The sequence below is a fragment of the Myxine glutinosa genome, chromosome 6, assembly GCF_964187855.1.
Source record: "Myxine glutinosa chromosome 6, kmMyxGlut1.1, whole genome shotgun sequence".
Classification (NCBI taxonomy): Eukaryota; Metazoa; Chordata; class Myxini; order Myxiniformes; family Myxinidae; genus Myxine; species Myxine glutinosa.
In genome coordinates, this window is record NC_136266.1 from 103,289,138 (window position 1) to 103,301,467 (window position 12,330).

The window sequence follows — 12,330 nt, forward strand, 5'->3', positions numbered from 1 at the left end:
GCAGTCACACAGTGCATCGTTAGCTTATCTATCTATAATTCCAGCAATCTCTGTGTGTGTGTGTGTGTGTGTGTGTGTGTGTGTCTGTGTGTGTGTGTGTTTGTCTGTGACCGCTGTTTCTCGACAACCACGGGTCCGATATACTTTAAACTTGCCAGGTATATTGCTGGGGACCCGAGGATGTGCCTTTTCAAGGTTTGAAATTAATCGGACAAGTACTTACCGAGCTATGGCGATTTAGCCGTTCGCCGTTCGCTTTGGCGTTGCGAATGGACCAAACCATTGCATGTAAATAGAGGGGGGGGTTCTGTGGTCGTTGCGAATGGACCAAACCATTCATGTAAATAGAGGGGGGGGGGGTTCTGTGGTCGTTACTGCCACGTGGTTTCAAAGTTTTTTTTTGTTGTTGTTGTTTGCACGCATGTTTTTTTGCACCCACGTACGGGCACGCCCTAGGATGTTTACACACACACACCCCTACACAAATTTTTTTTTTTTTTTTTTTTGGCAAGGAACGGGCACCCACGTACGGGCACGTCCTAGCTTATATATAGTACGGGCATGCCCTAGTCTATCTATAATTCCAGTAATCTCTGTGTGTTTGTTTGTTTGTCTGTGACCGCTGTTTCTCGACAACCACGGGTCCGATATACTTTAAACTTGCCAGGTATATTGCTGGGGACCCGAGGATGTGCCTTTTCAAGGTTTCATATTAATCGGACAATTACTTACCGAGCTATGTCCAAAAAACGATTCAACCAATCAGAGAGCAGCGAGCTATCGCGTGTGCCGAACGTGGCGAACACACTCTGCCTCGGATGGCACATTTGAGAGCGTATTCATTTATTTCCCGTCGGCAAACTATGTTGGCGCTATGTTGGCGTTAAACGATGTTTTAAAACTAATTAAAACCCCGGGGGGATTGTCACTGTACTCGCAAGCCGTTCGCCGTTCGCTTTGGCGTTGCGAATGGACCAAAACATTTCATGGACCAAACCATTTCATGTAAAGCGTTCGCCGTTCGCTTTGGCGTTGCGAATGGACCAAAACATTTCATGGACCAAACCATTTCATGTAAATAGAGGGGGGGATATAATTTTAGATATAGATATAGTACGGGCATGCCCTAGTTCTATTCAATTTACTTAACCCCAAGACAACGATTAGGACAGACGACGTTCACACTTACACGGGGGATATTGCAGGCAGGTAGGGCTTGAGGTGGATTGCTGGAGAGGGAGGCAGGGTCGGAGGCAGCAGCTCTCAATTCCTCGCGTTTTTGGTGGGAAAACCCTCCGTCGCGTATCCGCTGCCGATGCTGTAGACGTCACGCGCTGGCTCGGGCACACCTGCTCCTCTCCTTCTGGTGGAGCCGTCTCCCTCCTTTCAGCGCGTCTCTCCAACGCTGGTTTCCTCTCCGAGTACCTCTCCTCTTTGGCTTGGAGCGTCTCGCATCTCACCGCTCCTCTCGTATGTCACCTCTTCGCTCATCTCCCAGGTCATCTGGTGAAGCAGTCCCTTCCAGTCCCTTTTATCACTCGGGGCGGAATCAAGCTGCCGGCTGCGAGGGCACGCCTACCGGGTCGCTAACCGCGGTGCTGGTTGGCCAAGTGGGGTTGGCTCACTCCTCCCCTCTATGACGAGGTGGAGACACGCCTTTCTTCTCCGAGATGAGCACATGGGCAATGGCGGCTTGCGGGATTGAACACCACTCGCACCGCTTTTGAAAGGAACTTTGGAGAGCGGAGATGATTGGGGAAATTGGAAGGGCCTACGCTTATTTCGTTTGATACAATGCAGAGTCAATCTAGTGGGAAACACATATTTAGCCTACATAGAATAAGGAAATACACTATTTTAAAAGATATATCGTGGCCTGTGTGTAAGTTTCATGGAATTAACTAGGAGGACGGCTGCGACCATTATTTACATTACGAGGGTGTTACACATAACAAAACCATACTTTTTACATTCGTTACACTTCCTCCAAAATTGTTACACTTCTCAAAAACCGTTACACTTCTCAAATTCGTTACACTTCTCAAAACCGTTACAATATATATATACATATATATATATATATATATATATATATATATATATATATATATATATATATATATATATATATATATCGCCATCTGCGGATGTGTTGTTCACCTTGAAGGAATGTGTATGCATCAATGGTGGATGAGTATGTTTATTTGAACCGAAAAATAAGCAATTGATGTCATAAATGTTTATAAAGCAGTCCGTGACATGTGGTTTGTCGATAACCGGTTGTCGATAAGATAAAAATAAGATAATGTCGCTCCATTTAAAAACGCTGGTCTACTTCGCTGGTGGCACTGGCAGACTCAGCTCTCCATTGTTTATATAGCAATTCCTGGCATGCCTTAATCACCCCAAAGCTAAAGATGAAGGTGTGGCTTCGTAATCGGGGCATTGTCAATTATATAAACACAATAACGCATTATGTGATTCTATGAGGCCCTCAGTGTGATTCTATGAGGCCCTATGTGATTCTATGAGGCCCTCAGTGTGATTCTATGAGGCCCTATGTGATTCTATGAGGCCCTCAGTGTGATTCTATGAGGCCCTATGTGATTCTATGAGGCCCTCAGTGTGATTCTATGAGGCCCTATGTGATTCTATGAGGCCCTCAGTGTGATTCTATGAGGCCCTATGTGATTCTATGAGGCCCTCAGCGATGGGTCTGACCCGTTTGCGGATCCACAGATGGGTCGCCAATCTGCGGATCCGCAAACGGGTCAGACCCATCGGCCGATGGGACCGATCCACAGATGGGTTCCAACATATATATATGTATATATATATATATATATATATAATATATATATATATAATTATATATATATATACATACATATATATATACTGTATATATATATATACGTATATATATATATATATATATATATATATATATATATATATATATATATATATATATATATATATATATATATATATATATATTGTTACTGATCGCGGTATAGATGGTATGATGGGCCGAGCGGATGGTCCAACCGCGACCGAACAGTTACTCCCCGATTAGAACCCGATTCCACCCGACGTTGACCAGATCGCACCGCGGCTGCTCAATGAGGGAAAAGACTAAAACGACGAATGCAAAGAGGAAAACGAAGGCAAAGAAAGGTTTGGAAATACTACTGAATTTATTGACTATTTACACACATAAGCAAAAAGAAAGCAGTCACGTTTATTTACAAGCACATAAGACGCAGGTGACACAGTGAAAATACTAGCTTATACAGACTTAATTAACCCAGGACAGAACAAACAGAACAAACTCACGTACACAAGAAGGATGGAATGGCAGGAGGTGGATGGCTGGAGGGAGAGGAAGGTCCAAGGGGGTCCTGCAGCACAACCGGCGCGTTTAGCAGCCGCCGTTCCTTCACGGCCCTGCTCCAAACCGCCGTTCAGGCCCCCAAGCTGCTGTTGTGGCTGCTGTGGACGTCGCGTGCTTTGCCAGGCCTTGTCCGACTCGTCTGGTCCAAACCCTCAACTCTTTCTTGGTCCACTCACTCTTTACCACCGACTCCTCACCGCAACCAACGCAACCAACTGACCACCGACTCCACTGACTGACTCTGACTCTTCACCGACTCTCCCTTGACGACCAACTCACTTGCTTCCTGCGTGCGCGCCTTTATAACGCCTCCGGCGATTAAGCCGCCGGCCTTCCTGACACGCCCATCGGTGTGCTCACCTCGGCCCTGGTTGGTCACGCGACCCTCTCGCTCCGCCCTTGATGACGACGGGCGGGCACGCCCCTCTTCCCCTCTATGACGAGGTGGAGACACGCCTTTCTTCTCCGACCCTGCCTCGTGGTCAATGGCGGTTATTGGAGGGGAGGTAATTGGCAATCGAGGGTTGGCAATCACGAGAGGGGATGTAAAAGGAAATGGACATTTTGGGGATGGGAATGAAAGGGGATCTATTCTCTTTCACTGGTGCAATGGAGTACTTCAATTAATGGGAGACACAGCCTTACTCTAAAACACAGAATAAGAGATAACTATCAAACAGGGGTATTCTATTATTTGGCTGATGTGTATGCTTGTGGACTAATTATGGGATGCCCTTTCACCTTTACACAGCTCCGGAGGTAGCGGGGCGCAGAATAAACAATAATAATAATAATACAGCACACAATCAAAAAAATACAGTCCTCATCTCCGCAACACTGCACCCTCCTCCTCTTAGGCACAGCCCGGGCCTACAACTTTTATTTAGTGTGACACGTAGGTGTAGTTCCCTCTACTTTTAACCTGACCCTGAGTGCGACAGTTTTAAAACATAAATAAATGTGTCCCGCTGCTCCATTGCACCCTGCCTAACAGACTTACGCCCATAGTTAACCGAATTGCGGAATGGTCTTCAAACTATACACTGACGGTGGGAAGCATTATTTACAATGACGCTATTTTTATTTACAAAACTAACCCAGGACCTGTGATTGTTCTTTCTGGGGGGGAGACAGTCTGCTCTGCATCAATGCACCATTAAAGCACCCAAAAACGCACCAATACAAGCACCCTCAAGCACCAATCGGTGCAGTCACCATTGTTCATCAATAAAAATAGACCAACAACCCCTAACCCTGCAGGTGATCTCTTGCTCTTCGGCTCCCTCTGCTGGTTATTATTATTTGGTCTTCCAGATGTTGTCATTCTTTCATTTTCTTACTGGCGGCCTATTTTCAATAAAGTGTGCCCAATGTGTCCTTTTTATTTGCTTTATTTATGGCCCACAGGGCCGACTACGTGTGGTTCACCTGTGGGGCATCGGTGCCCTGTGGCCAAGGTCCGCCAGCAAGATTTCGGGCCCTCATGGCCGGTTCCAGCAGAGGGGCCATGCCCCAACCCATGGGGTCCATAAGTGGTGCTCGGCCACAGGCATGTAGTCCATAATGTGGTGCATCGATGCAGACAGCTGGTTCTGGGAATTTCGGGCGCACAATGGCCGACCCACGCACGCTCCCCTCGGCGCCCAACGGCGCACAGGTCATGTGGGAGACAAAAGGGGAAAGACAAATGAGCGAGGGGTAAGGTCACAAGGGTACACATCAATAAGGCAATGCAAGGCGAAATGCGTACGGAGGGCGAAGTGAGAAAGCTCGTCCCTACCGTACGTCACCCCCCTGTCACCTACACTACCCTTGCCCTTACCCCATATTTACAAAATCTACCCATTTACAAATTCGTCACTACTGTCACGTTTTCCCCATATTTCTCCTATACCAAATTCGTCTCCACAATCCCTCGACTTCAAAATTTGCCATCACCAAATTCATCATCAATCCTCATAAGGAGGAAGAGATGGAATTACGCACAATGTCACACCCACGTCATGATGCGTCTCACAATCCAAAACATTTGCATCAAAAATAATTAAACATGGCATGGTGCGGAGTACCTGTCACCTCAGGTGAGTGGATGCAGATGGTGCGAGGAAATCCTTCTTCCTAACTATCCTCTAAATGATTTTAACACACTTTACACTACCCGGGGTCTCTCCCTGCCAATCCATTGGCCAACTTACACTATGGGTTCTAAAAACCAATTCCCATTGACCAAACTGTGGTACTTCTCAATTTGGGGTCTCACTCCCCCGATTCATCTCCCGGTGCCCTCGCACAATTTCTGGGCTGCGACGTGTAGCTCTCCCAGCAGGTCTACCCACCTGCACACCTCCACCACTGTAGTTGCCACCCGAGCTTACCTAGCTCCTCACCCTAACCTAACTAACTGGGGACAGCCCCTCCTGGCTCTGTCACCCCACTCGGTGCCCTCTGGCACTGGGCTACCCGGGTCCGTCCTCCGGATCCTCGGGCCCCATCCACAACAACTACTACCGGCTCCCAGAGCCCACCTGCGGCCTCACCTGGCCGACATCCTCACAGTGGTGGAGCGCCCAACCAACTACACACACTAACAGGCTACACGCCCAGCCATTTCCACAACACTAATGCACCCATCCAAAGACCATTCTTTCACCCACACCACAGATGCCAATATCCAACCACAATTTACCTGTACCCTCTACCTAACACTTACACTACCCGCCCCGGGTATCCGTGATGGGGGTCCACTCTTCCCCCATTCACACCTTCGCACCATCCACTCCACTCCACAATTTCCACCATACTCACTCCACGACCATCCATTCCAATACTCCATTTATTCCACACTACCATTCTCCATACCTGCTGTTGCACACCTGTGCCCTCACACCTGGTGCCACCTGCACCCTCCTTTCTTCCTGGACCATTTGGTCATCACAATACACATCATCATCACTCACTCATACACTGATCCACACACCTGTTCAGTTGCACACCTGTGCAATCACACCTGTTCAATCACATCTGTTCAATCTTCAAACACACGGCATCATCTCAGCTAACTACTCCCCTCTGAAACTTGCGCTTCCCAGTCGTCCCTTTAAACTATTGCGCTCCCTCGTCATTATAATCCACACTAATCTACCTGCGTCCCCACTACAGGTATCAGTCACTAACTAATCTTAACGTCACCTAATGTCATCTTCGCTAGATCCCTACACACAATATATCCTAACCCTCCCGGGCTAGTTTTCACTGCCATCAACCCCATAAACTATAGCGCATTTGCCCCACCATCTGTGAGGGATGGTGGATTTGCCATCCCACCACATCGGGGAGGTCCTACTATCAATTTTGCACATCCAAATTCCACAAATCAAAAATTTTCCATTTACTGCCAATTCTACCCACTATTATAAATTTCGTATCAAATCACTACTATCATCATCACCCGTCTACTTATTACATCCTCTCGGTGCGCCAATTCCCTTCTAAAGCTCGGCTTCGTACAGCCGAGCAATGAATGCGGGTTCTTTGGTGCCGGCGGCTGGATGCGTCCGGCACTCGGTGCAGGGACGGGGGCTTACCCGTGCCGAGATCCCACGCACCACCTCGGCGTGGAGCCATCCAATGTCCCGATCTCGACCTGCCGGCACGTCTCAATAGAAAGTGGTCGCCATGACGACCCTTCCTATCGGGCTGCCCGCTCCGCCTAGTGGAGCCCGGACGCGGCCGTTCCAAGCGAGGCACAGCGTGGATCGCGTACGGCGGTTCTTTCGAAACCGCCGTGGTTCGGATCCCCGCTGGTCCTCGCGGCACGCGAAGCTGCCCGACGCGCACCGAGGGCCCGATTCGGCTATAAGTCGTTCTAACCTCTAACCCGGTTACCGTCGATGCTTCACCTGCATGCTTACATGCATACGCTACCCCTTTCTTGCTCATACCTCCAGCTGTTCCCATGCTCCTCGTACCTTTCCTTACACACCTCGGTACACTCATTCCGCTCACCGACTTGGTCACACACCTGACCACCGAACACCTTGGCACACATTCGTCGCTCGCACACCTCACCAACACACCTCTTCACGCCCCTCCTCGGTCACCTCCTCTGTGACAACCACAGGTGTGCTCTCACCCGCACACCCAACCACGTGCCTCACGACCAACTCAAGTGTGCATTCCCACACATGCTCTACCATTCCAGGTGTGCATCCTTCCATTCCAGGTGTACATCCTCGCTCACCTGTCATAACCAACTCACGCTCCGTTTCACTCTCACTACTCTCACCTCCACTCTCGGTCGCGCACTCACCCTTACTCTCGACAGCACACTCTTTCCTCATGCACCCGTCCGTTACACACCTTTCTCGCGCATCCTCTCGCGCACACTCTTTCGTTACATCCTCTGTAACTCTCACCACACCTCGCTTCCATGTACCCCCTCGCACACGCGCTACGACCGACTCACTCTCGACAGCACACTCACTCCTTGGCGTGCACTTTTTCCTCACACACCCCATGGTCGGACATTCTCGCACACCTCGTTTTTCGCACTCCAGACCTGTCGCACACTTCACCAACGGCCTCTCACGAACACCCGGATCCAAACCAATCCCCAAGCCGACTGAAGCTTTCCTCACATCATATACATTGCCACTCACCTCCGTACCTCGTCTCCGCACCTCCTTTGCCACCTGCAAACTTTTTATTTGGTTAGCGAGCACGACATCACGATTTGAGCACCGACCTTGTACATATTCCGCTATCTCCTCCTTTATTTCTCTCTTAGTTTCTGTCCGTCTCTTCTTAATTTCACTCACCTCTTCTTCCACTTCCTCTAATTTTTGCTTCACCTCTTTTATTTCCCTGTGCGTCTCCTCAAGTTCGTCCTCTAAGGCTACCGTGACCGTCTCTATGTGCATCCTCACCTGCCGGTCCTTTGTCTCCATTATCTCTGTCACCTCGTCCACCCTCATTGTCAGTTCCTCACGTACCATCTGACACTGCCTCTGTGTCGCTATTAATTCGTTTTTAATTTCTTTTTGTGTCGCCTTTAACCCTCCTAGTACCGCAGTGTTCTTTTGAACCTGCTCCACTAGTTCTTTTTGTCCCTCCGTCAGCTGTTCCACCTCCTCCGTCAGATCTTCTATTCCCCCCTGTAACCTAGCCGTATTATTCCTCACCTCCTTCTCCATACGCTTCTCACCTCGCTTTACCTCCTCGCGCAGCCCCGAAACCTCCTCACTCACACCTCGTCGTATCTCCTCTTTCATCTCCTCCATCTCCTTTGTAGATGCCACCCTCATCTGTCCCAATTCATCCCTCTGAGCATCCAATTTGGTTTCTACCCCGATTTTTACCTCCTCTATCTGCTCTCCCATTTGTTTAATTTCTCGGGCGGATTGCTCCCCTATCTCCCGTAATTTGTCCTCCATCCTATTTTCTAACCCCATTAACCCATTTTTTACCCCCTCTAACTGATTCTCCTGGGCAGCCATTCTATTTTCCACCCCCGTTAACCCATTCTTTACCTCTTTTATCCCGTTGTCTAACCCCTCAAAATTATTGTCTAACTTCTCACCGGTACCCCTCGCTTCGTCCCTCATTACTCCCATTTGGTTTCCCAAGTCATTCCTCAGGTCTTCACTTGTCTGGACCATGAGCGCCTTTATTTGTTCCATAAATAGGCCCCAATCCATCGGCGGCGCTGCTACGGTCACGGGCGTGGCTAAATTTGGCGCCACAATAATCATGTGCGCGAGGCCGCCATTTTGTGCGTCTGATACTCCCTCAACCGCCTCCTCATTGCTCCCCTCCATTTGATCCTGGGTTACTCCTAACCCCTCTATCTCTCCCAACGGCATCCCGTCGCCTTGACCAGCCATGGCGCGATTTCAAAGTTCAGGTTTTGTAAAACAAAACAAATTTCGGCCGCTCCAAATTTTGACCAAATTTTTTTTTTTTTTAATGTTTTAAAAATTTGGTTCGGGCCCCGAATCCCACTTCTGACACCAATTGTTACTGATCGCGGTTTAGATGGTATGATGGGCCGAGCGGATGGTCCAACCGCGACCGAACAGTTACTCCCCGATTAGAACCCGATTCCACCCGACGTTGACCAGATCGCACCGCGGCTGCTCAATGAGGGAAAAGACTAAAACGACGAATGCAAAGAGGAAAACGAAGGCAAAGAAAGGTTTGGAAATACTACTGAATTTATTGACTACTAGGGCATGCCCGTACTATATATATATCTAAAATTATATCCCCCCCCCCCTCTATTTACATGAAATGGTTTGGTCCATTCGCAAAGCCAAAGCGAACGGCTTGCGAGTACGGTGACAATCCCCCCCCTCTATTTACATGAAATGGTTTGGTCCAAAGCGAACGGCTTGCGAGTACGGTGACAATCCCCCCCCTCTATTTACATGAAATGGTTTGGTCCAAAGCGAACGGCTTGCGGAGTTTGGTAAAGAAATCGCCATAGCTCGGTAACTACTTCTCCGATTAATATGAAACCTTGAAAAGGCACATCCTCGGGTCCCCAGCAATATACCTGGCAAGTTTCAAGTATATCGGACCCGTGGTTGTCGAGAAACAGCGGTCACGTACACACACACAGAGATTACTGGAATTATAGATAGATTTACACACATAAGCAAAAAGAAAGCAGTCACGTTTATTTACAAGCACATAAGACGCAGGTGACACAGTGAAAATACTAGCTTATACAGACTTAATTAACCCAGGACAGAACAAACAGAACAAACTCACGTACACAAGAAGGATGGAATGGCAGGAGGTGGATGGCTGGAGGGAGAGGAAGGTCCAAGGGGGTCCTGCAGCACAACCGGCGCGTTTAGCAGCCGCCGTTCCTTCACGGCCCTGCTCCAAACCGCCGTTCAGGCCCCCAAGCTGCTGTTGTGGCTGCTGTGGACGTCACGTGCTTTGCCAGGCCTTGTCCGACTCGTCTGGTCCAAACCCTCAACTCTTTCTTGGTCCACTCACTCTTTACCACCGACTCCTCACCGCAACCAACGCAACCAACTGACCACCACCACCGACTCCTCACCGCAACCAACGCAACCAACTGACCACCGACTCCACTGACTGACTCTGACTCTTCACCGACTCTCCCTTGACGACCAACTCACTTGCTTCCTGCGTGCGCGCCTTTATAACGCCTCCGGCGATTAAGCCGCCGGCCTTCCTGACACGCCCATCGGTGTGCTCACCTCGGCCCTGGTTGGTCACGCAACCCTCTCGCTCCGCCCTTGATGACGACGGGCGGGCACGCCCCTCTTCCCCTCTATGACGAGGTGGAGACACGCCTTTCTTCTCCGACCCTGCCTCGTGGTCAATGGCGGTTATTGGAGGGGAGGTAATTGGCAATCGAGGGTTGGCAATCACGAGAGGGGATGTAAAAGGAAATGGACATTTTGGGGATGGGAATGAAAGGGGATCTATTCTCTTTCACTGGTGCAATGGAGTACTTCAATTAATGGGAGACACAGCCTTACTCTAAAACACAGAATAAGAGATAACTATCAAACAGGGGTATTCTATTATTTGGCTGATGTGTATGCTTGTGGACTAATTATGGGATGCCCTTTCACCTTTACACAGCTCCAGAGGTAGGGGGGCGCAGAATAAACAATAATAATAATAATACAGCACACAATCAAAAAAATACAGTCCTCATCTCCGCAACAATATATATATATATATATATATATATATATATATATATATATATATATATATATATATATATATATATATATATAGTAGGGTCATATCCAGGACTCCCGTGACCATGGAGAGCATAAGTTCGTTTGAGGATGGATTTTGGTACTTTGGGGTATTTAGGAAAAAAATGAGCTCCTATTCCCCTTCCAAAAGTGTGGGCGAACTCCACCAGAGGGCAAAATCCAAAATGGCTGCTGGCGGCCATCTAGGAAATTACCAAATTACATATCTCTTGAGTAAAATAACTTACAGACATGAAATATGTGTCGTTTTTGACTAATTTAATGACTAGGGGTCCATTCCAGTGGTTAGTTTTTCATTTCGTGGTCATCTTCAATGTGAAATCCAAGATGGCCGCCAACAGCCATATTGAATATATGAATATTTCACATCTTTTGAACCAGTTAACGTAGGAAGGCGATTAAGGCATTGTTTTCAAGTAATTATATGGCAGGAAATTCATTCCCGGTGTTACCGACCTGGAGGTCATCTTCAGCATGAAAACCAAAATGGCCGCCAGCGGCCATCTTGGAAATATTTTTTAAAATATACATAAATCTTGAGTAAATTAACATACAGGTATGAATTATGGTGTTTTCTTTATTTTATGACAAGGATTCCATTTCAGTGGTTATTTTCCCATTTTGTGGTAATCTTTAACATGAAATTCAAGATGGCTGCCAACGGCCATATTGAATATTTGAATGTGTCCCATCTTCCGAAATTTTGTAGCTTTTTACTATTATAGTAATTATGCTGTTTATTTTGTCACAGGATCATTGGATTTCTGCTAGCAAAAGACCACCGACTACCACTACAACTGATCAGTCATCACATCACATCCCAACTATTTGTTGAATAACAGAATTAACTGAGTTCAGACTAACATGTCTGAAGAATCAACCAGTAGCAGAAGTAGCAACCCCCCTCCTCAATGTGTTGCAATGTGGTGATCATATTGATCAGGAAGACTCACTTGATGGGATTTCCAGTGGAAAGTAGCAAAGCTTGCGTGAAAAAGCAGCTAATTGGAGGGGCCTAGATAGGTTTGGCATGGTGTATGAGAGTGTCAACTGGGAAAAGGGACACGAAGGTCTTTCCATGCACAAGGAATGTTACCTGTCTATTTCAAGCAAGAGAAAGCTCCAGCAAGCTCAAAAGCGAAAATCTGCATATCGTGAACAAAG